The 27,021-nt window shown below is 36.3% G+C and overlaps 1 protein-coding gene across 13 annotated transcripts in view; it reads right to left on the reverse strand.

The window, feature by feature from the left end:
• The window catches only part of QTMAN (queuosine-tRNA mannosyltransferase), a 336,381-nt gene that overhangs the window by 28,732 nt on the left and 280,628 nt on the right, over positions 1–27,021 (reverse strand). For 2 of the 13 annotated variants that reach the window (XR_005651304.1, XR_005651305.1), the window contains exon 6: positions 25,564–25,640. The exons of the other annotated variants lie outside the window; for them this stretch is intronic. The gene's annotated coding sequence lies outside the window, so the exon portion shown is untranslated. The remainder of the gene's footprint in view (positions 1–25,563; positions 25,641–27,021) is intronic. 13 annotated transcript variants of the gene reach the window in all.

A 27,021-nucleotide genomic window follows, 5' to 3' on the forward strand; every position in this document is an offset into this window, starting at 1 on the left:
GGGAACAATATAACATAACATATCTTAAAGAGGGAGTTAACACTATAGCGAAACGTAGCCAGGCGGTTCTCTAAATTTTTCATTTTGACTTCCCAAAACTTTGGCTATGGATCCACGGAAGAGAATATCTATTCTGAATATTTCTTGCTGTTCTTTTTTGTTTGTTTGTTTGTTTTGTATTAAAGTAAAAGTAGATGTGGTTTGGGGTTGGGAGAAAGTTTAATGGAATAGAAGCTGTAGTTCTTAAAAGATTCCAATGTGAGTATTTTCAAAGCAGCAGGTTTTATGAACCTGTATTTTCAGTGTTTCTACATGAGATAAATACATTACAATCCTACCGTGTTTTTTAGAAATTTTTTTACAGGTGGACAAAAGCTTTCATAGTCAATAGTCACTTTGCATAAGAACACCAAGGAGATTTGTATGAATCTCCTTTTTTGTTGTTGTTTAAACTATATAGTATATGGACGAATGTAAGATGACATTTTTCTTTCCCAAAATTATCCCTGAGAAAAAGAGGCATTCTATACCAAAGTCCTTATCAGATCTCTCATAATACTAGGCACTCTCTCAATTACTTTATTTGGAAAAAAGTACTGTTTAGGGAAGTTGCATTAACCTAAATCAGTGTCCACTGATAAGAGTTTAGGATGGTTCTAGCTATCATTCACTTGGTTGGACTGGTAAAAACAAAAGCAATGGAATTTAATACTGAGTTAGTAATTATTTTGGGAGGCATGACCTAACAGTTCAAAGTGTTAGACATTGTTGAAAACAAGCATTTTAAAGATCACTAAAAAAGGTAAGACTGGTTACCAGGATCATGAGTACTAAGTGGGTTTTTATAGCTGGGGAAAAGATTGCCAGTGATGGCATCATGCACAGTTTCACAAGTCTTGCACCTCAAACCGCTCAGACTGAATTCCAGATGACAGGGGATGGAAACATGCCAGCTGCTTGAAAAGGTGGCATCATTCTGATGTCAAGAATCCATGAGGGGGGCATTGGATTAAAACTGCTTGATGAAATACAAGAGTAGGAAAAGAGCAATGCTTCTAAAAATATTCTATATGACATGTGCTTTAAAGCAGTGGTCCCCAATCTTTTGGCACCAGGGACCAGTGCTCCTATGAGAATCTAATGCCTGATGTTCTGGGTGTGGAGCTGAGGTAGTGATGCTAGTGCTGGGGAGTGGCTGCAAATACAGATGAAGCTTCACTGGTTTGTCTACCACTCACCTCCTGTTGTGTGGCCCAGTTCCTAACAGGCCACAGATCGATACCGGTCTATAGCCCCGGGGATGGGGACCCCTGCTTTAAAATATTATTTCTGTCTAAATTAGTAGATTGCATATTATGATGCCTGAATATTTCTTCTATGTCCCTCAAAGTTTACATACTTAATTTAACTAAAAATTTTCTTAGTTTTATCTTTAGGAAAATGGGAAATTGTCTAACATTCAGACAGCCATTAAAGATGTGCACAAATATTTAGCCACAGCCATACATCAAGGCATGGATATGTCAGTGGTAGAGCTCAGTATTTTATGAAGAGTGAGGAACTCATTTGAGATATCCAGTGGATCATCCATGGATTGTATGTCAGCACTCATGATATTAATGAACCCATTTAACAGAATATGTGAGTCTCTCTTAAATTCTTTTCTAAGAAATCTAATGTGAAGCTCTCATACTTATGATTTTAGCATAAAGCATTAAATTTAAGATAAGGGACTTAAAGTAATATATTGAGTGCCCCTGTCTGGCAACAGCTGTCAAGCTTAAATACACATTTTATAATATATTCAATTCTCTATTGTAGTCTTATGGGCTCCCTAAACACTCCTCTGCTCTCATCCATTGCTGGTAGGAATGTAAATTGAAATAATATTTTAGAAGGCAATTTGGTAAGGTACATAATAAGCCTTAAAATGTATATAATTTTTGCCCCAGTAATTCCAATTTGGAAAAGTTACCCTATATAACAAGGAGGTGCACAGAAATCCAGCCAGAGTATGTTCATAACAGCATTGTTATAATGGCAACCATGTGTAAACAACCTAATAGGATGATAAGGAAATATATTTTGACATATATATAAATGATGCAATATCATGCAGCCATAGTGTTGTAGAAGGGAATTTCTTAACTTGGAAAAATATTTGAGAAGTACTGTTAAATAAAATGGAGGTGACAGAGTAGTATGTATTATATGATCTATTTTGTAAGACAAATGAATGAGTGTGCCTAGAAAAAGTTTGGGATGAACTATACCAAAATGTTCACAGGGTTTATTTCTAGGGGTTGCATTATAAATGCTTCTGGTTTTTTTTTTTTTTTACGTGCTTTCTATCATTTTTAAACAAACTTTTAAAATATAAATAATTTTAATATTTTAAGGAACTGCCTAACATTCTGCCATAAAATTATATTCATAAGATATTTGCTTAACTATGTAACATTTTCAGTTTTTATAGTAGTATAATTCCTCATTTCTTGTGATTCCCCACTCTGTTTGACAGCTGCCCATCAAGCTAACTTGGTTCATCATAAAACATTTTAGAAGATGAGTCAGAGTCCAAGCTTCCCAACAATTCTTAAATTCTTGACTAGGTAAGAATGAAACAGTCTGGCTGGGAACTCCTTACTCCACAGCCCAACTATAGCAGAAGAGACCAGCTCGGAAATATTTCAGGCTTACTGGAAGCAGCAGATACAGCAAGAACAGCTTTTATTCCCAAATATTATTCAGAACATTTGAAAAGCATAAACTGTTTCCATGTGTTTTTTCTTCCTATATCTGTTCTCTCTCTGTTGCCTTTCTCGTTTAGCTTTTTTAGAGCTAAATTTCTTCTTATTCCTCACTTAACATTCATTCAGTAAATATTTATTGAGGATTGCTAAGTTCTCCATACTTGTCACTTACACTCAACTGTTACTCTTTCCTATTTTCCCATATAACTTTATACTTATTGAATGCAATCTCTTTGATCTAGTTACTTGCCTTGTCTGGACAGAAACCTGGCTCTTTACAGATACTACAGCTTTCCCAGCATCTTGTCACTCTGGACTGAGAGCTCCATGAGGGAAAGATAAATTGTCTCTGGTTTGTTCACTACTAATTACCCAGTGCTTTGCCAAGTAGTGGCAGACATTACTCGTGTTTAATAATATCTGGTTCTTCTCTCATTCTTGGTACACAGGTGACTCCTCATTCATTCCCTTGAAGTAGGGGAGGCCACAGGACTTGTTCTGACTAATGGACTGCAAGCTGATTGACGTGTGCCATGTCCAGGTAGAAACAGTTAAGAGCAATTTTGGATCACACTGTCTCTGCTGCAGTGATCCTTAGAGAGCTCTTACTTTAACCTGAGATGGTTAGGTTAAAAGAGTAAGGCAGTCCAGATTGCTACATGGCAACCTGTAAAGCTACATGACTTACCTGTAAAGCTACCTAAACATGCAGCAGACTTTGAGTTAGTGAGAGAAGTAAACTGTTGTTGTGTTTAAGCAACTGAGATTTTTTGGGGGGGCGGGGGGAGGAGAGGGTCTTCATTACTGCAGCATGATGTGGCCTATGCTAGTGCATTATCTGTGGCACAAAATTAGCTGCTTTAAAAATACTTGTTGAATAAATGAAGGTGTAGGAAAAATGAATTATATTCATAGAACTCCTGCTTTGTTTATGATCCCATGCTAGGCAATTGATCATAAGCTTACTTAAGCTTCCCAAACAAGTGGTCATACAAATATAGTTATCCATCATCTAAGATCACACAGAAGAGAGTGAAGTCATGTCTCATCACTCAAAGGTTATACTTTCTTTTATACAGCCTTTAACTTTTTTCTTTCTTTCTTCCAACTTAAAATGAGGAGAGTCGGTACCTGATTCAGTGCATGGTTTCACTTCCAGATCATCAAGTTATAAACAGTCCTTAGATTAATTTGAAATGATGACTTCTTCAACATCACTGCTTCAAATTTCTTCACCTTTCTGATACCTGGCTATCCTCCATTTTTACTTCCTAATTACGAGTTCCACATTCCTTCCAAATTCAGTGATGTCTTCCTTATTTGAAAACATAAGGCTTCTTTACCACCCTGGGTTAGCTGTTATGATCGTTTACTTCTCTAATATCCTTTCCAGGGCCATAAACTCTCACTCCCCTCTATATGTCTGACATATCAATGATCAGTTTTAGTTTTTCTCTATATGTGCTGCTTCTCCTTCTTAAATGGGGCTTCAGACTTCAGCCAATAGTTTTATTAACTACCAACTTCTCAACTTTCTCTGGCTCTATCAGTGTTTCTCTTTCTCTAACTCTGCTAGTCCTCTTCACCATCACGTACTTATAGTTGACCAAGGCTAAGCCTAGCCACTGTGGCTTTCTCTCATTCTCTTCAGGTTTGGTATTTGTGGTATTTTAATATTTTAGAAATTTTAACCAATTCATTCAATCTTCCCTCCACCTCCAACACATTCAACATGCTAAGATGGTTTATGTTTACTGCTTTGGGGAAAGCATGGGGAAAAGCCCACCTGTCCTGCCAACTTTCACCAAAAAAAGGAGGCAGTGCTCTTGGTTGATTACAGAAGCAAAAAACCTTGTAGAAATGGTGAGGACTTCACATAGGTACAAGTATTTAGGCAAAATGCCATGAGAGTAGCACACACCCTCCTACTCTATGCCACCATTCCACCTCTAGATACGAAACAAAGGACCGATGGAGTTGAGTTGAGAAGAACAGAACTCTGAGACTCCCAGAGGCCACACAGTATGCTTCTTGGGTTAGAAGACTGGGGAAGGATCATGACTCCAGAGATTGAATATCTGAGCGTATGTATGTAGGCAGACAGTACTGGGGACATTCATGAGAAATTCCTGAGCTATGGTAGGCATAAAAGTGGAACCATGATGTCTGTGACTGTCATAGAAAAATCACAGATCAGCAGGCAGAGAGAAGGAAGGGATCCCTCACTAGGAGCCTGTGAGGAATGGGGACGAGAAAAATGGAAGACAAGAGAATCTTGAACTGCCTGAGCTTTCCATCACCATACTGAAATGATCCATTGCAGAGAAATTAAGTTACAGAAAAATAAAATTCCATTTTATGCATATCAGGGTTTCATGCCATCTGCACATTCTATTCTCATTTTTCCTTTTAATAGCAGAGGCAGAGATGTCTGCCTTTCAAAATTCAAAGTCTATTAGAGCTCTACCTTGCTTCTCTTTGTGAGATCTGTACTCTCATATTCAGTTTCCTTCCTAAAGCCTGTTCCTACTTCATGATTTCTTCATATATGTCTCTGGCATTTTCAATTATCCCCTTTACCTGACAACAATTATTGATAACAATAGTTCTAATAATGTACTATTTCTAGGGGGCTTTACACTGATCATTTCATCTTAGAGTATCAGCTATGTCTGTCTTTACTTATCGCCTGTGTTTTCCCTACTACTGTGCCCTCATTCTCCCATTTGCCCATTCTCTTGGATGAAAGTGCTATTTAACAACACCAATTCCTACTCCTCCCCCAACAATTCTCATGCTTTTTATGTTTTCTCCAACTTCTGACATCAATGACCATACTCAGTTTTCTTAGGAATGATCCTTGCTTCGTTTCCAAGTAGTGTATTCAGACTATCACCTAATGACCCTCTCTCCAATAAAATCTTCCCACTCAGTCCATCCAGAAGGCCACCCAGGAAAAACCATATTCAATGAATCATTTTTTCTCACTGGGTCTCATAACATGATTTCATTTTAAATCTCACCACTGCTAAAAGCTCAGACCCCCCAGGTTGTTTCAGCTGTCTAACTTGCCAATGAGCTCTCTTTCTCTGCAACCCTGGCCAGGAAGCCCGTAGACATCCATGTCTGAAAGAACTGGTAGGCCATGAAGTGTCTTAATTAAGATGAATTGGGTCTTCCCCACCCTTGAGATGTTACTTAAGCAGCAGCCACCATTCCACATACTTTAAACCATCATGGTGTAATTACTTCCTCTCAGATCTGGGAGGTTCTTTGGAACTAAACTCTTTCCTCTCCCCAGTGCATTACTGTCTTTCTATTTCTCTCTGTAATAATATCCTTGTTGAATGTGGTGATTGGGGCTGTAATTTGAAAGTAACTAATCATTTAGTTTGTTTTTTGTTTTTTGGATTATAACATTTTCCTCGAAGGGATATGTAGAAATACATTCAAAACTGCTTGCTAGTTATCCTGGGAGCTACCCCTGTAGTTCACCTCCTATAGTTAGAAACTTCTCCCCAGGTCTATCTAGGAAACTCTCTGACATGCCTGAGAATTGCTGTGTTTCTACCTTTTAGAGAGGAAGACATACAATTCTTGTTTCCTGTTTTACTCTGACTGCCAGGAAGCTTTCTTTTAGGTTTCAAAATGCTCAATCTTAGCAACTATCAGATGAAAAGAGGAGAACTGAAAAATACAAGAACAAAAATTAAACAAAAACAAAAACAAAAAAAACCCTTATAGGGTGGGCTCAAGATTAGAGAAGATATTGCAGGGAATAGAATCAGTGATCATGAGATCAATATAATTTACCCAATGTGAACTACAGAGAGGAAAAGAATAGAAAAAATAAAAACGAATAAAAAAGAATTGAACTGTAGGGGCCTGTGAGACGAGAAGATTCAACATTTGTATCAACAGAGTTTTAGAGAAGACTATATTTCTTACAACTGCATGTGCTCTACAATTATTTCAATACAAATTTCAATTATAAAGAATGCATACTCATTGTAATAAAATACAAATAATTCAGAAATATTTGAAGCATTAAAAACCCCTGTTCATCGCCACTTTTGATTCTCCTCCTCAGATACCACTACTAACAGCTGTTTGGCGAGTAGGCTTCCAGACCTATTTTTGTGCTTATGCAAACATACATATTTGCGTGAGTGCATTTTTACATATACCTTCCTTATTTCATAATATGAGATCAGTATCAGTCATTCCACTTTCTATTTCATTAAATACATAATAGACATCTATGCACATCAGTGCATAGGGATATTTCATTTTAAATGGTTATATAATATTTCACAATTTTTAAGTAAATTCTCCTACTAATGGACATTTGTTTCTGATTTTTTGATGTTTCAAACAATACTAAAAGTGACATGTAGTTCTCTTTCTAACATTGAAATTTCTCTTTGGGAGAATTCTTAATTCACTCTTATTTTTCCTCTTATGCTACAAATCTAGCCATTCCACATCTCTAACCAAGGCCCTTTCCCCTCTTCTTACAATGTTTACCTTCCTTTCGGAACTACCATACTTTCAAAGTTTTACGTACTCACTTCTGCTATAAGTTCCCTAAGGGCAGAGCTCATGCCTTTGCTTAGCCTGTATTCCCCATGTACTACAACAAGGCCTGGCACATAGTTTAAAAAGTTATTAAATTGAACTGACTTTAAACCTAAACACTGCTCACGACTCTAATCTTTTTATCCTCACCTACTGTAAATTATTATTTTACTATTTACGTAATCAGATGAATATATACAATCTTACTTTGGCTCTTCCAATGACAACTCACCTATAAAACTAAGCTACTGCCCTCATCAAATAAAGCACTACTGACCAAGCTCCTCTCTAGTGTCCACATGTCCTTATTCTCCAATATTCTAGAATCTCAAGCTTGACACATTTCTGAACACGGAGGCTGCTTCCAAATGTGTCCTACCAATCAACTTATTATAAACCTCGCTACTTCTTCCTATATAAGTAATTTAAGAATTGCTTGATAATTTCCATTTTTATAGTACAACGTTACTACTTCATACCTTGAGAGCACCACTGAGCTTCAGATTCCCCTTCTGCCAATTCAGCTTCTAAAAAAACGGTTCCATTATCCTCTTCAGCATGATCTTCCTTAGATATCTCTCTTTTGAAATGTCACTAACTAGAAACCATTAAGTTGAAATTAAGCTGCTCTATCCAACATTCAAATATTTCCATCAATCATTTACCTCTATTAGTCCCCCAAATGAGCATTGATACTTATATTCATTCTCGTCCTCCGTCTTTCTTGCCGCTGTCTTCAATCCACAGCTCTTTTGTCTGTAATTCTGGAGTCTGGAACACACCTTTCCCTCCGTTCTACCACTCCTTGTCCACTGCCTCTTCTCCTGACTTTGAATTTATTGTAACTAGTAATCACCTTTGTGAAATTCTATTTCATTCTGAATCACTCCTGTACTAACATTCATAAGCTACTGATAATTTCATAAATGTATAATTTTTACATTATTTCATTATTTATATGTTGTCCCCTAATAATGAGTCTGAAAGCCTCACAATATCAGCAAACCCTTTGACTCCAGAAGTTGGCAGGCACTCAAAATATGACTTTGGAATAAGTGAATGATGGTTTCATCATGGCTGAATAGAGAAAGTTATATTTTTAAAACTACAGTAGGTTATGTCTATGAAATGACATGAAGAATTAATGAAGAATTAAACATGGTCTGGATTATTAGATGCCTTTCATCGAAATAGATTTCAATTCTTAATAACAGGTTTTCATATTCGGTTGTGGACATTTTGTCACACTAGAAATGACAAGGTCTTCAGTCATATGGGAAAGAATCATAATTTGAAGAAAAAAAATCCAATCCAAAAATTCCTTCTGATTAAAAAAATGTTAAAAATAGAAATGGACAGAGTGTTTCATAAAAATCTCTCCAATGGAAAGAAAAATGTGAAAATTCTGTCCATTTTACATATTATGTCTTGTTTCTAGACCCAAATAAAACTGCTGTGTTTATTGGCTGGCACAGAGATCTCCTAGAAGAGACAGCCTCCCTTAGTCAGCAGCAACTGCTAAGTACACCATATTGTCAAGGCAAAGACTGTGGAAAAAGAACACAATATGGAATGTCTGTTCTATAAAGACCTGCCCCAAAATGACGTTCTTGTTGTTACATATGTTGCATTTTTTTTCATTTTATAAACACTGTTAATTACATATCCCCTCTCTTCTCTTACATTCTTATAAATGGAATAAATCTATATTATTTACTTAATCCTTTTCACAATAACATAAAAGAAAAAAGTTCAGTCCCAAGACTGTTACTCCAGTCTTTCCTTGCTTATTATTTCAAGTTATTAGGATCTACTCACATTAGGTACCAAAGGTAGATTAAGTATTCATACGGAAAAGAATAAAAGATTCTGAATATTATAATAACATCACATGCTATAAGATGTTACCATATCGCTTTACTATATGACTTAAGAAAAGGTTCTCCAGAATGAAAAGGCTCATGAACCAAAATTTTAATTAATCTTACTGCCAGTGTGTATCAGAACAATTTACTTCTGGTAAAGAATGAATACAAAGGAATACTCCACTATATTAAATAGTATATTTGGTGAGAAATCATTTTGATTAAATATTTTGCTTTAGAGGTATATGTTAATCCAAAATAAGAAAAAAAAGATGTTTATTGAAAGCTAATAATAAATCAAGTCATTCATGACGATAGTTCTAAAGGTGAGTTTTATCAGAATAAATGAAACAAGATAGGTTACATGGATGATAGAGCATAGTAAGAAAAGGGTTAAAATCCTCGTTCTGATATTTAGTAGTTGTAATCCAGGGCAAACTACCAAACCAGTCTGAGATTTAATTTCTTCATCTGTAGCAATCTGGCAAATACTACTCAGTTCAAAGAGCTGTTGAGGGGATCGAGTGAGATGATACATATGAAACAATTTGTAGTGCTTTGCAAACAAAAATACATAATAAAGGATGGCTGTTATTATTATTATTGTTAAAATAATTATTATAATCATCATTGTTTTATTCTTCATTTATAGAAATGGGAATTTAAGACTCTTCTAGTGAGCTTAATAGCCACCATAATTGGGCAAAAAATAAAGTTTGTTATACTTTATAATTAGTTACTTATATTAAGCAGAATGTGCCATTGTTTAGCATCTAATGTTTACCTTGATAGTTATAAATAAAGGCATTTAAAGTGGCAGCTATTACATATGCAAACAACATAGTAAGCACTCAATATATGGCAGTTAGTATTCACAACATAGAGTTACAAAAATGGTTTAAAGTAAAATCTGTGTTTATGTATAAAGGCACACATGTCCTTAACTGAATTTTTTTTCTCAACATTGTATCCTTAATCCTGTCAAATGCCACCATTAATCCAGTCACCCAAGCCACAATTAGCGCAGTCACCCTCATATTAATAATCAATTCCCGAACCAGTTTCTCATTATCACCCAAATATGTCTTTCCTTTCTTGATATAGTTCATATACTCACCTTTACTTCCCAGAACTAATATAACATTATACCAAATCATCTATCATCTTCTTATAATAATTACAACTGAAATTGAGGGAGTAAATTGTCATTTTCCCTTTTCTCCTCTTGGAAATTAACCAAAAGCAACAAGGAGAACTAGAAATAGAATACGAACATAATCTTCCAGAACAATAAGACTTCAAAAATCCTGAACCACACACAACAGTTTTGGGCAGGAAAAGCTGCCAAAAAAATAATAACAATCAAACAGGTATACAGGTGGAAGTGAATGAAGATACCCTTAGATTCTCAGAAAGAGTGGGCAGAAGGTTCTTCTCTAAGGTGAACAGTGTGCCCAAGTGCAAGGCCAAAAATCCCTCCCTAGCAGAAAATCAACAAGGTTGCTGATGCTCAGTGTTTCTTTGTGCCTGGTTCAGTCTTGAGAAGCAGAGACTAAAAGGCTAAGTAAGAGATCAGACAGAGAAGGCATTTTTGTAAGAAGTAGTTTGTTTGAAAAACATCTTTTCTGGGAGGATTACAGAAGCACATTGGTTGGTACACATGAAATAATTCTTTTGACTATTGAATTACTTTTCATGAATTAGAATGGTACTAGAAGTTGAATTTCCCATGAATATTCTAAAATAAAGGGAACTTTTAAAAAAGGTAAACAAAACAAACAAAAAAACCCTGTTCCTTCTGTTTTAGACTCAAATTTCATGGAAGTACTTTTTTTAAAAAAAGATTGAATCTGTATCATACTTTCTAAATGAGAACTTACCCAAAGATTTAGTACTATGTGTATATTCATTTATGACACAATTTTCATTAGGAAAAAGTCCATACATATTCTAAAAAGCAGTGTGCATCTGAGGAGCAGAATTAAAGAATTCACTATTTCATTTTTTTTTGGTATATGGACTTTCTTCATATTTATTCCAATTTTGTTTTATATTCTTATATTTTAAATACATTTTTGACAGTTATTTAAACTTAAAAGGGGTCCCAACCTCCAAGCCATGGACAGGTATTAGTACATGGGCTATTAGGAACCAGGCCACAGAGCAGAAGGTGAGCAGCAGGCAGGTGAGCAGAGCAAAGCTTCATCTGTATTTGCAGCCACTCCCCAGCACTAGCATCACCACCTCAGCTCCACCTCAGATCGTCAGGCATTAGAGTCTCATAGGAACACTGGTCCCTGGTGCTGAAAAGGTTGGGGACCACTGCTTTATAGCACAGAGAGGTAATAAATGCCTCTTACTGAGTGTTTTCATCAGTAAATTGGGTTCACAATATAAACCCTCCAAAGAGAGATTACACAGGGTTCTTTATTTGAATATCAATCACTTTGAGGAAGGATGCTAGGTAGACCAGCTTTCTATAACAAAACACTGTGGTTGGTTCTAGGGTCCATTTAATTGGTATTATTTTTAACAGTGTATTATTTAAAGTACAAAAATTCAGAACAACAAAACCTCTTACCTAGTGTATGTTTTTGGCCTTAGGATAAACATATCTTTGTCTAAATTCAGGGATTTATTCAACAAAGGAGAATCGAGCACCGGTGTACCAGACGAAACTTGTATAAGGCACTGGGATACAAGTATGATTAATGAGAACAGGAGACTCAACCCTCAAGGGAAGTTCTAGTCAAGGAGAAAGGCTTTTCCCCCTGTGCTGTTATTTCAGAGATAAGAAGGAAAGTTCATTGTCCAAAAACCTCATCTATGACTATAAATGCCTGAAATTCCTTAAGGCTGGAGCCTTTTATGTCTCAGTAGTACAGTTTTAGCATGGTACTTTGGTCACAGTAGGTACACACTAAATATTACTGAACAGATTGATGGTTAGATGAGTAAGCAAAAATTCCCTTTTTCAGTTTCATTTTGGAAAAGCAGGTAAACCAGCAACCTCTTTAAAGTGTAAATACTCCTGGGGAGATAAGACATGAAGTTATTAGCAAGAATTTATATGTTAGTGTGATTTAATTTCAAAGTATGTTTGTGTACATGTGTGTATCTTGTATTATTTTGGGATTAAAATACTGAAACATTACTAAGAGAATGTATATTCAAATGGTCATAGTAGGAACATCAAGAGGACAAGACTGAAATGTGAAAAATGTATAAGGAGTGTGGGTCCCAGTTCTGGCTGTGATCCAGGCTCGCGGCTAGGGATAGGACTCTGGATTTAAAATGTTATATTAATGTAGTAAGGCGCCTGTGCCTAACTTATGCAAGTATGACTCAGCTTATTGTATATTATGCACCTGACATATATAAAGCCCATGTGGTCCCCTAGCGCAGAAGCGCGCGCTCCCTGCAATAAAGTTGGTGCATGCTGTTTCATTCTCATGTCGGCTCCTTGTGCAGTCTTTCAACTGGGCGTCTCACCACTGAAGCCTTCCCTTCTTGATCAACTCGGTGCTGACAGAGAAGTTAAGAATTGTGTGAAATATTAAACAAAAGGAAATTTGGGGTGCCTGGGCAAAAGCTAAAAGGCTCATGCTGGGAGGAAGGTAGTAAATAGTACTTAAAAGTGACAGGGACAGTGCCTCCTATGGAAATAAATACTTCACCCATTTCACATTTGCTGGAGGCTGGCTCTTGAAGTAAGAACTACATCTGCAACAGGTTATCTTTTTAAAATGGCCTCCAGTTTAGCAGTTCTGCGCTCCGGCACAAGAGAAGACTAGAGCTTTCTACAACCTCATTTAGGGCTGGGGATATCAAGCTGCCCACCCCACAACTTTGCCCTAGCTCGGGTGCAGCCCCAAACATGAGGGAGCACGTTCCCCTGACTGTTCATCTCAATTTTAGAGTTACAAGTGGAAACATGTAGAAAAGCACTATTGCCAGTTCCGGCTGAGTACTTTCTAGGCTCCTTGAGTACAGGTGCACATTCGCTTTAGTTCAGTGTTCTTCCTTGCAACATATGTGGCTCAGGAACTGAGGAGAAATGTGTCTAATGGAACCTCTCTTTCAATTATCCTCACTTTCTCAGTGAAGCGTTGCTTGACTTTTCCAGGCAGAATTAGTTGCTTCCTCTTTTGGGTTTTCACTTATTATGTTGTACTGCAATTATCTGCGAGCTCTCTGAGGCAGGGGTCTCAAAAGAAGCCCTATCGATACATGTGTAGAAGGATAATATTTGAAGTATTAATCAATGTGCTTAATGGGCTTCCTCCCTCGGTATTTCTTACTTTGCAAATCCACTCCTCCCCACCCCTCAGCAATGCAAGCAAGGATATTCTATACTCTCTGCCCTTAAGGTAAAGCTATGAAACAGAAACGTAAAAAAAAAAAGAGCAAATAGCTAATTCTTGATTTTTACATTAAAATTCTGATGCTGAAGTCTAAACAATGGTTCTGGGGAATAATACTATGTAGGTTTTTCTCAATATTCTCCCTATCCACAATATCCTTCTTCTCCACCCCCCAAAATTTTTAGGGCCTGAAGTCGGCAAGTTGGAGAGGCGAGAGATACTCATGAGAAGATATCCAAAGATGAAAACTGGGAGAAACAGTATGGCAGAGAGCCAGTTAGATGAGAGAGTGATCCTGGTCTTTTGTCTTTTCTTCTAGAACCCAGGGAAGCAGCAGCTTTTCAGGGGTGACCATGGCCAGTGTGGTTGGGATCATTCGAGGAAAATAAATTGCCTAGGTCAGGGAGGACCTAATGCAGGTTTGCTGAGTTTTCTGAGGTCTAGAAGTGGCATGAGAGAGCAACTGAATTGTCCAAAGGCCTTGAGTAAGATAAAGTTACCCGACAGAGCCAGCGTGACACTGCATCACGCTCAGGGGCCCCTGTAGTGCATACTGGCCTGAACGACGTGGTGTGTAGATGGATGGGAACTTAACAAAGCCGACACCAGCTCTGTGAGGTGATCACCAAGAACCAGACAGGACAATACTCTTTTCCGAAGATGCCAGTGTGGCCATGTACCAATTGAGACGAAGCCATCTCCCCTGATGCTCCTAAGCATCCTTAGAACTTAGTGCTACTCAAACGATAAATTACAACGTAAAATTTACTGAATTATCATGAACTCACTGAGAGAATCCTAAGGTAACCTCGTCAAGTTATAAAGAAAAAAAGATTAATAATATCATAAGAACTTATATAGCACTTATATGGATCAGGAACTATTCTAAGACCACTGGGTAGATTAAATCATTTCATTCTCACAGGTCTGTGAGGTACGTACGGACCATGCTTCCACTTAATTTATGGATGAAGAAAGTGAAGCTTAGCAAGGTTAGGCAACTTGCCTATGTGGCCCAAGTGGCCCAGTGGTAATGGGCAGACCTGCTATTCAACCCAGGCAGTCTGGATGCACTGTGCTCAGATATTACAATCTGGTAAACGTGGGTGTGGGGTTGCCAACTTTCTTGCCCCATGTCCAAATGTATTCAATGTGAAAATAAATGAATTAGTGAATGGTTCTATCTTGGATTCCTTATACTTGGTACTATCATTCAAGTTCATTTAACATGGCTTTATGCTAAATTACAAATGTCTGTTCTTTCATCTAAAAAGGTAACATTATTCTAATACATTTTTAAATAAATGCTTTGCACATAAACATTTTAGGATAATGAATGAATGTGGCTTGTTGTCCCTATTATTTTACTTAAGACATTTCTACTGAGTCATCTTTCCCAAGCCTAAATCAGATTTTCAGGTATTTTGTTTTTGTTTTCTAAACCTCTTAGTCACTTTATCTACTATAATTATCTTTTATTTGGTCTGAGTTCCTTTCAATCCTTACCCATCTAAATAATCCACACCTTTAGACCCTCTAGTTTCTAATATCTATATCTACATCCATCTATCTATCTATCTATCTATCTATCTATCTATCTATCTATCTATCTCTATATCAAGGATTTTTAACATTTTGATTGATTCCCTTAAAGTAATAAATTCAGAGAACTGCCTATTTGGTGATAATTATAAGGCTACACCACCCAAAATTTCAGACATGTTAAGTCTTCATTTATTTAAATTCCAAAGAAGTGTGTGGAGGATAAATAGAGCCCCAAGGAGAGAGGTTTATGGAAGATGGAAGGGGACATGTCAGGTAAGTGCCTCTCCCAAATACTCATCTCCTACTGTCATGACAGAAAAGGCATGAGTTGGCCCTTAGAGGATGGTGATGACTTAGACAGACATGGAGGAGAAAGGATGGTACTGCAGGTAAGGAACAGAATATGAACAAAAGCATTAAGTTGGGAAAAAAGCAAGGTAAAATTGTCCTCCAATTCGCGGTTGGAGGAGTGTGTGTGTACATGTGTGTGTGTTTACACGCACGCACACCCAGAGCGGTATTTATTTATTTCAAGTACTCCTGAGATTTGGCTACAAAGTGACATGGGGCAGTGCTGTAGAGCAGGAATTGCAAAGTGATGGCCATGTTTTGTAGTCAGTAAGAGCTGAGTAGCCTGCCTGCTGCTGATGGAGTGGTGGTACTCTCCGGTTTACCAAAGTTCCCAGATAGCTGTTTTCAATCATTAAAGCTACTGGCCTGGAGCCCATAAGCCTGTGACTTTAAGATCTTAGAGCACCGGTTCTCATACCTGCATGCTGCAAATCTTAGGGAAGTATTAAAAACACCAATACTTAGGCTCCATTCCAGATCAACTGAATCAGAACCCCTCAGAGAGGGGCTGGCACTTAGGTATTTTCTAATGTGCAGCCAGGCTTGAGCACCACTGTCTCATGAGGTCATAACTAATAGATTATGGCAACTCTGCTTTTAAATTTTTTCTTGCAGTCTAGTAGTTTTCAGTCCTGGCCGCACATTAGAATTGACTGTAATGCTTTATAAAAAAAGCGACTCGATGTCCCTACTTTCAGAAATTTTGGTTCAATTGGTATTCGAGGAATAGACATTCTTAATTTAAAAAACAAAAACAGAAACAAAAACAAACAAACAAAAGCTCCTTATTTTAAAGGGCAGCCCGGATTGAGACCGTTGGTATAGGAGAGTGAGAGCTACACAAGGATTCTGAGCAAGATGACATAGATATGAACTGGAGGGTGCTAGGATCAGAGAAGAGAAAATGAGATGGGTAATAGAGTAGTCTAGGTTCACATTAATTAAGGATTGGGACCAGAAGTATGGTGCAGAAGTGAGATGGTAAGAAAAGGATCCATTGGAGAGATGTTGTGAGGATCTGTGTAATTGTTAAAGATTATTCAAATCCCCCTGCAATTTCCTAATCTCACATTGGTGAAACTAAATCTATGAAGAATGTGGGACTATTAAAAATGACCAAATAGTTTTGACGAAGTAACAAAAAGAAGTTTGAGCAAAGAAAAGTATGCCTGGAATAAAGAGAGAATTAGTAAATGCAAAGATAAACCTAAAGAAATTATCCAGGAACCAGTATGGAAAGTATGAAAGACAGGTTAAAAAGTATAAGATGGTCAAGAAGCTTAAAAGGAGAAAAGGGAAGGAATGAAGCAGATGCAATATTTGTAGATATAATGGTGAGTATTTTCATGAAGTAATGAAAGACACAGATTCAAAGATTTAAAAAGTCTAACAAATCCCAAGTAAGATTAAAAAAGAAATCCATTCCTACACATAACATAGTTAAAGTGAAGCACACCAAAGACAAAGACAAGGTCTTTAAAGTACTTAGAGAGAAAATCCCGATTATGTAACTACTTAAGAGTAAAATAAAGCTGAGAGATTGTATTCTCAACTGGGAATTGTACACTCAGGAAAAAAAAATCCTCAAAGAACAATAGAGAAATAAAAGATATTTTCAGATAAGTGTCTCACTAAAAGCAGTTCTTAAGGATGTTTTTCAGGCAGAAGGAAAGGTCTAATCTGCAAGAGAGAATAACAAGCAAAGAAAGAGATAAATATACAGGTAAATTTGTATATTAAAATCAGTAATTACTTTAAAAAATCAAAATAGCATGTAAGTTCCAAATGAGTAGACAGAAATATCAAGAAATATCAAGAATGGGCAATGATGTATGGTAGATTAATGCAGTGAGTTTATAAAAACTTCCTCACTTATACTTTTCTGTATTGCTTAAAGCATTTATAATGAACGTATAACATTTACAAAAAAGTTCCCTATCATTCTGTCTTTCCGTTTATCCTTTATAAGACTTATCTCAGGTAAATTTTATTTGATTAATGTCTGTTGTAAGTCCAAGCAGGCAAGGACTTGTGTATGTAAATCCTTCCTATTAAATTCTTCCTATTATATCTTCAATGCTTAATTAACTAATTGGCATGCAGTGTGTGTTCAAGAAATATAAAATAAATGAATGACTTCATACTGATTACATATGCAGCTTAGGTTAGGTTGAATAATGGCCACCCCCAAAAGATCTCCACATCCTCATCCTTGGAACCTGTGAATGTAATTTTATATGGCAATATAGGAATTTGCAGATGTTATTACATTAAGGATCTTCAGATGGGGAGATTATCCTGGAATATCTGGGTAAGCCCTAAATGCAATTACACGTATACTTATAAGAGAAAGGCAGAGAGAGGTTTCATAAAGATAGAAGAGAAAAAGGCAATGTGACCTCAGAGGTAGAGAATGGAGTGATGCAGCCACAAGCTGAGGATCGCTGGCAGCCATCAGAATCTGGACTATAAAAGAATGGTTTCTTCCCTAGAACTTCTGGAGGGAGCGAGGACCTACCAACATCTTGATTTTAGCCCAGTGACACCCATTTCAGACTCCTGGCCTCCAGATCTGTGAGAATAAATTTCTGTTGTTTTAGGCTATCAAGTTTGTGGTAATTCATTGCAGTAGTCATAGGAAGCTAATAGAAAGTTAAAGTGAAGAGGAACCAAACAAGAGAATCATCTGGAGCTCCATGTGAGGGACATAAAGGGACCACTCATAAACAGGAGTGTAAAAGAGCTTAGGGGAAAAAAGGAATAATTTGAATTTAAACATGTCATATTTTAGAAAATGGCAAGGGCCCTGGGAGTATATGCAGGCATCACATACCTGTCTCCGTTCCTGGACTGTGGGCTCCCAAAGAGCAGAGGAGTATGCCTTTCTTCTTTGGATTCCTGGAAGCTACCTATCACACAGTCATTCAGTACCTGTTTGGGATAATAGGCCCATTAAGATCAGACTCTTTGCTGAAGACATTTGAAAGAATGCCCAGTATTAGGTGTATGGATCATGAGATTTTAAATGTCCAGATTACATTTCATGCCCATTACAGTGAATAACCAGGAGCCTATTTCTAGTACTCAGTGCAATGGCTAGCTTTAGAAGAAGCATGAAAACATTTTTAAATGAATGAATAAATCTAAGAAGGAAGAATTACCAAATGTTGTCCATAAAGTGATCTGCTTGCTTCTTGAAAAGCTAAATGTAAATTTATCAGACAATTCACATCTAGGTGTCCACCCAAGAAAAATGAAAACACATGTCTATACAAAGACTTCTACGCAAAGATTCAGAGGAGAATTATTCCAATAGCCAAAAAGTGGAAATAATCCTAATGTTTATCAAATGATACATGAATACACAAAATGTTAGACCCATACAATGGATTATTCAGCATTAGAAAGGAACAGACTATTGATACATGCTACAACATGAACAAACATGAAGAATATTGTCCTAAGTGAAAGAAACCAGGTACAAAAAACCACCTATTGTATCATTTCATTGATATGGAATGTCCAGAAAAGGCAAATTTATAGATAGAGCAATCAGATTAGAAGTTTCCTAGGGCAGGAGCAGAAACAGGGATTGACTGCAAAGGGGCACAAGAATTCTTTCTAGGGTGATGAAAATGTTCGAAAACTGGATTTTGGTGATGGTCATGCAACTCTTTAAATTTATCAAAACTGCTGAATTGTATATTTAAAATAAGTGAACTCTGTTGTGTATAAATTATATCCCATTAAAATTATTTTTAAAAAAGTTATGTGATTGAAAATAGTGTTTTTTACCAAATCATATCTTCGGTAAAAAAAAAACAAACTATAGAACTTTTTGTATATATACAAACCACACACACACACACACACACACACACACACACACACACACACACACACAAACTATATAACTCCTGCTCAAACAGCATTGCCATTCCTAAGTGAAGGCTTATGGCAGCCATCTTGTAAAAAACGGAAATAATTTGTGATATTGACAGTGTGGGTTCTTGATGTAAGAGCCTCAAAAAACATTTTTCCATCCAGGTTTAGTAATGCCCTAACAATCATAAAAATGTGAAGGGACATTTGGTACCCTTTTATAGACTTCATTTACAAGGCAGATGCTGCTCCTTAGAAGTGTTTGCTCTGTAGCTTAATTCCATTTTTCTGTACAGTATGTACTTGTTTTGGGTAGGCTGAAAATGAAGACGAAAAAAGACGACTTTATTTAGCTGTTTCTTTTCTTTTCTTTTTCTAGGAGAGTTAAGAAAAAAATTGATTTTAACTAATAAGAGAGAGTGGTCAAAAGTAACAGTTCTATGTGAGGTAATGAAGTAACTGTATTATTTACTACTAATAATAGCTAATGTTTATTAAGTGCTTACTCTCTGCCAGGAACTGTGCTAACTCATTTACATATATCATCTTTTCTAATCCTCAGAACAATCCTACAATGTAGTTAACATTACCCTCATCATATAAAGAAGAAAATTGAAGTTAGAGAGCAAGTATCTTGTTCGAAGGCACAGAGGTGGTAACTGACAGCCAGAACTTGTAGAAACCAGATTCTACTACACTATAAGTATAACTGGGTTATAACTGTTGGTCAGAGTTAGTGTAAATTTAATGTAAAGTCAGGAAACTTAAAAATGTAATTTATAAGATTCAAAATCCATGTTTTTAAAATGTTTTATAGAAATTGAACATATCCACGCTGATAACTCCCAAATTTCTATCTTCAATCCTGACAGCTCACCCGAATAAATCAAGACTTATATATCTAACTTCCAACTCAAGTCTCCGCTTGCATGTCTAAAAGATATCTCTAACTTAATGTTTAAATGCAAACTTTCTAAACCTCCTCTTGAAGTATTCTCCATCTCAATAAATAACTCCTACATTTATCCACTGAGGTCAAAATCTTTAAAATATATCCTGACCTCTTCTTACATCCTCCACTATTACTGCCTCAGTCAAACTACCACCATGTTTGTCTAGATTATTGTAGTAGCTGTCTGCATTCATCAGTGGCATTAAAACAGATTAAAAAATGTATAATGTCGGAGCACTATGCAGGTGAAGAAATCAAAAGGGCAGCCCTCTTTCATGGGGTCATTAAAGGCCGCGAGCCAAAGGAGGCACTGACATCTTCAAAAAGTGCCTTCTATGTTCACACTGCCCAAGAGAAAAACAACATGGAGAATGTAGGTAGGCCATTTTTTATGCCCTACCTGGAAGTGGCCCACTTCATCTCAGATTACATGTATTGCCTGAGAACCATTCACGCAGCCATGCCAACCTGCCACAAAATTAGGAAAATGTTGTCCAACTGTGTCTCCCACCGCCTCCCCAAAAAAGAGAAAGACATGTATTGATTGGGATAGCTAACAGTCTCTTCCAAATCTCATTCTAAAACTAAAACTCTGAGTCTCAAGTGGCAATTGTGAAATTGGGGAAACGATTTCTCCTTTAAAACACTTCTTGTTAAAATCAAGGATCAGCTAGTATAGGTGAAAAGAGGCAGCTGTTTAAAGACCATGCCTGATTTCAGAGTGGAAATACCTTGCAGCCTTTAGAGGTGCCACCTAAAACACGAATTTCATGCTAAATACTATATAAATGGCGATATATTGATTGATATTAACAGAGGTGTACTAGAATGGTTTTTTCTAAAGAAATATTTGAGGGCCTAGTTTCCTTTATATAGAATAGAAAACAATTTGGGGAGGAGGCAAAAATGTACATTGAATGACAGAGAGCTCATCTATTAAAGGAGAGTGGTACATTTTTGATGGAGGGAGAAATGACAACAAAAGCTCTAAACTAAGGCTCTGGAAATCTATCAATTATTCTCACATTAAGGGTAGTTTACAGTATATGGGTAGAAGGAGAAGAATTATAGTGATTTTGATTTTTTTATGATGATTTTGATTTTGATGTGAAGGAACAAAGTATTTTAGGGGAAATGGTGGTTAGAACATCATTTTGCTTTGGTCTATGTCTCACAGAGAAAGTTACCAGAAGGGAAGGAACTTGTAGGAAGTGACCTCAATGGAGACAGTACAGTAATGAAGATAAAATAAGATTCTGGGCTGTAAATCTTTTGCTACTCTGTAAATATCCTCTTTCAACATAAAGGCTCTTTAAATTCATAAGAAAACAAAGCTTTCAGAAGGGGCTTGATACATTATTTACGAACGTATCAAGTGAAAAAAAAAAAACACCCACTCAGACATTTTAATAAAAACTTTCAACTAATGTATCTAATTTTATTGGTATTAAAAAAAGCCAATTATGAACTGGAAAGTTATTGTTTGCTAAACTGCTACACAGCTTTCAGCAAATAGAATGTTTACAAGCCACTTGGAATCACTTTTTCGAAGTTTCGGTTTCTGAAGGTCAAATAACTAAGTAACCGCTTAATAAAGAAGCAAAGAAGTACCTCTAAATATCTCCCAGCTCTGATGGGCTTATATTCTGCTCCTTAGGTGAGGTATTAGCAAAGCTTATTTATTTTCATTTCCAAGGCTTTTATTTGCTCATTCCCTTGTGGTAAAGCTGATTTCCATGATGATTCCCTTCTTAATTTTAATACCCTTTTTACTCATCATATAGACATAAGAATTTTCCATAAAATAATGAAATCCTTGCAAAGGAAATGAAGACAACTCAGAGAGTAAAGTAAACTAGCTCTTTTTTCAATTAATTGATCCACTGTCATGTGCATATAAGATTTTTTTAAACCTAGGAAAATAAGGTTAATTAACATAAAAAAGCCTCACTCCTCTAGATGCTGAATTTTGTATTTTACCCATGCTGCCTTAAGTGCCTTGATTTCCCAGTAATGACCTAGTTCTCCTAATGAGGAACATTAACCCCTGGCTGTAGCTGTCCAGGACTTAATTGTCAACTGCAGCTGAAATAGGGGAGTTTGCCTATCAGCAGGTATGCGGTATATTAACTCATGTCATTTCAACCCCTAATAAATAAATCTGTTGCTAAGGCAACAGAGAGATCAGTTCTATCAGTATTCTCCACTTCCCCCCCCCACCCCCGCCCCTCTTTTGGAAGAAACTGCCTTTCACACCAAGCTTAGGAAAAAAGAAGGAAATTAACTACATGTAACCATAATTAGAAGTAACATCATTTCTCATCTTAGAAACATATCTAAATTAATAAAAAAAGGACAGCAAAGAGAGAAATGCTTTTGACTAAGATCACGATAAATTATTTCCTTCAACAGGAGATAGACACTATGAAGTATACATCTGAGTAAATCTCAAACATTTCTGCTTCTTTATGTTTTTGAAATTTCCCCTTCTTTTGTTTAACCAACAAATGGTGCTAGCCTGAATAGTGCTGAAATAGCTAATTAGTTGCATAGCCAATAAAGAAGATACAAAGAGAAAAAAATCCTACATAATTTATAATAGTTATTGCTATTCTACCTTGGAATTCTTTGGTGTGATTGAGTAAGAAAAAAAAAAGGAAGAAATAAAATCTGGACACTGAATCTTAGTCTGGGTAACCTAGAAAAGCCAAAGAATCTCATTCACTTGGGATTATAAACAGGAGTTTAGAAAGTAATTTCAATGAGATTGTTTAAAAATGGTTTACACATCTGGATTATGGCAGAGGGGTAAGAGAAAATGTAACCTACAAGGATATCCCCTTCTGGACTTATTTTTCTACAATAACTAAGAAATTACTTTGGTTTTAACCAGTCTGAGTCCTTCTTCCCAATGACCACAATTTTACTTTTCTATTACCCTTCTGTTAAAATGAATTATTCTATTTTAATAAAGTCCTGAAGGATTTGTATTTACGACTTCTATAAAAGGCATTTTGTTAAACACACACACACACACACTCACGCACGCACGCACGCACACACACACACACAAACAACGAACAAAATACATGCTTTACAAAAGCAATGCTGATCTCATGACCATTTCCACCTGTCATTCCAATTAATTGAATTCTTCTGTATTTTCACTGTCTTTCTTCCCAGGATGAAAAACTTGTCCCCAACTGGACTTATCGAAGAAGGAAGATCAATCACCAAAGAATCACCCTATAATTCATCATCATCATCATCATCAACAATACTAAGTAACATCAACTAAGTATCCTACAAGCCAGATATTCTGGCTAGAAGCTATTGAAAAAGTCTCCATAAGCAAACATAAAGATTCTGTCTCTACCTTGGAAGACCTTAGTTTCTAAACCAAATGACACCATTTGAAACACTGAAGGAGTAGGGCTAGGAGGCAGTGTAGAAAGTCCAAAGTTTTGTTACACAGGTGCACTGGATTGCATAGGTGCCCTTGGTGCATGGAAATTCACAGTCAGGAGAATTCACACATCACTGGAATTTAAATCGGGGCAGATGTCTGTGGAAGGCAGAAGATTTCAGGGCATCTTTAAAGAAACGTAATGGTACTTACCATCTTGGAAAGATAGAAAATGTCATACATTAAGAGCAACAGGAAAGATGTTAGTCTTGAATAAAAGAGGAAAGAGTGGGCTAAATAAAGAGAGGTCAGGTCAATAGGGATAGTGTGGAGAAAGGTTTAGTGACTAAGAAGAAGAAATATATTTAAACACACACACAAACACAATACTATACATGACATAGATATCTGTAACGAAGTAATAGATAATATATCTATCCATCCATCCACCCACCCATCCATCCATCCGTCATCTATATCACCTAGCTATCTACTTCCCAACTCACTCACCCCTGATCTGTACTTTTAAGTAAATAAGTCTGGTATAAAGATTTGATCAAGAGTTGTAATGGAAACAAGCAGAGGCAGACATGGGTCTTGAGCAGGTGAAGATGACTGTAATGAGCATACTATAAACACCATCTTTTGCAGTAATTAGTGTGTTCAAGAAATGAGTCAAGTTTAGAGAACTTTTAAACCCTGTTGGACAGGAAAGGGTAACAGGAGCTTTAGTTTATGATATTCTAGAGATAACACCAAGCTAGCAATGACTATAGGTGGAAGTTCTTTATGCTGACACGGTGTGTTAGAAAATTAAAAACAGCCCAAGAAGCACTGAGAAACTAAATGTTGAACCTGTTATCTTTTTGATATATTTGCCAGTTTGGAAAATAGTTAGCAAGCCATCTATGGGTAGAATTTTGGAAATCATAAATGGGATTTTGGTAAGGCTATTTTTTTTGGCTATGAATTCCCCAGTACTTATTTTCTTACTAATTAAGAATCCTGGAATAATTTCCAAAAATTTATATGATAGTACCATGCTAGAAGACAAAATAAAACTCTTTGGTAATGTAACAAACAGTAATTTAAGCTGGGTATTTAATTAAAACTTTTCAAAGATGCTAATAAAATTTTCCAGAGTTTTTTGTTTTTTAAATAACAGAGTTCACTTTCAATTCTTTAAGGACAAAAACAAAGAAACGAACACCAAAAATGAACAAAAACACCTCTAAGTAAAGGAATATAACTGAAGAAAACTTATTGAATTGGGAATGACTATAAATTAGAATCTTATTATTCATGTGAGTTTTGACTGTCTAGTTAATAGATAAATATAGAGCTGGTAAGATGATCTGTTTCAAAGAGCAATTACCTATTATTCCCAGTCAATCTTAAATTACCTTACTTAACAATAATTAGCTACAGGGATGATATTCTTTACATTAAAGATATTTCACTGTGAAAATGAATAGTGCTACTGGAAAGCATGTATGGAATCATCTTTTTAGAGATCAGGACAAGATGGATTCTCACAGGTCTGAAGAAGCTTTGGTGGAGTGTGCTGAAAGGCAGATGGCCAGACCACCCGATGATCTTTTCCAGAACTATAATTCTGTCAGGATCATTTTTCCCTTAGAAAAACAGATTCATACATTGCACTGAAATAGAACAAAGGACATTGGTGTCCGAAAGTTAGCCCTTTGCCTCACTCACTGTTCACGTCCTGCAGTGGCACCTGAAGACTGCCCTCTAAAAGTATTCTATTCTCAGTTAATGACCAGTAGAACCCTAAAATATTTAAGACAATCTACTCACCAAACTTTCCCCAGTTATCTGGGCAATAAGCAAAGCAAGACAACATTACCTTGGCCTGAGCAGCATATCATCCAATCATCTAGCACACATCCTTTCAAAAGGCAGTCATCAATTTTGTTTTCAAAGCTGTATTTTGAAACCCCAGAGAGTCAAAGAATAAAAAAAAAGTAATTTATTTTACTCTCAAGTAATAAAGCATAATTTTCCATTTTATATCAATCATTTGTTTTCAGTTAGAAATCTCCAACGTTTCTAAAAATATGGCATGCCAAATTCTTTCGATATTCTGTACATGATTTATCTAAGTATGCTTCAAATCTGTCTTTATTTCTCAATGACTGGACCTTTCCTTTCCAATTTACACATTAAACATAATCACCATTGCATAAACTGTTTTATCATTACTTTATAGAAAATACTGCAAATATCAGAAAGCTCATAAACAATCATTCCCCTTTAAGTGAAAAGATCTGACAATCTGCCCACATTCCAAGTGATGAGGTCATGGTAACTTATAACTCTAGCTACTCTAATAATTTCGAACTCCTGAATATGCCCCACAGCCCACTCCCACTTCATCTTTCTTACCCTGACTGCATTCACTTGTGGGCCACTCATAGAGACTTTACAATCAGAACAGAATTTCTTATAGATCTCTCTCCTATGGCTTCTTAAGTACTGAGCCCATGTGACCAACTGTTTTCTCATATGAAAAAGCTTTCTTATATATGATGAACACTTGCTTGCTTACTATCAACTGCTAAATCTAAATCTAAATGCTAATATATTAACATTCAGGGCAAAAAAATTAGTCTATGAGAACTAAAAATTAGGCAATTTCAGTGACGGATAGGCATTGAATAGGCAGACATATTTTTACACATGTCATTATCAGTTCCATTTGACAGTTGTTCTCAAGTGGTAGTCTGTGAATTCCTGGGGGTATTCACGACCCTGTCATGGAGTCTGCAAAGTCAAACTATTTGCATAATAATACTAAGATGTAATATGCCTTTTTCCCTGCATTGATATATGCCCTGATATTGAAAAAGCTCTGATGGATAAAACTGCTGGAACCTTAGCACGATTCAAGGTGATGGCACCAAACTGAACTAGCAGTCATTGGCTTCTTAACCACCTGCATTTGCAGTACAAGAAAAAAAAAAGTCAGTTCCACTTAAGAATACTTTTAAAGAAGTATTAATATTACTAAATTTATTAAATTTCACCCTTTCAAAAGATCTGGTTTAATATTCTGTATGAGGAAATTAGAAATAGACATATATCACCTTTGTATACCAAGGTACAATGACTGTCTTGAGGAAAGTATTCATATGATTGTTTGAGTTGTGAGCTAAACTAGCTGCCTTTTTCATGAAACACCAATTTTACTTAAAAGAACAACTGACAGATAAACCACGGTTAATCAGATTTAGAGATTTGGCAGGCATCTTCCCAAATACAAACCATGTGAACCTGTCACTTCAAGGAAAATGACAGGTAATAT

This window comes from Pteropus medius, unplaced genomic scaffold (genome assembly GCF_902729225.1).
Source record: "Pteropus medius unplaced genomic scaffold, Ma_sr-lr_union100, whole genome shotgun sequence".
In the NCBI taxonomy this organism is placed as follows: Eukaryota; Metazoa; Chordata; class Mammalia; order Chiroptera; family Pteropodidae; genus Pteropus; species Pteropus medius.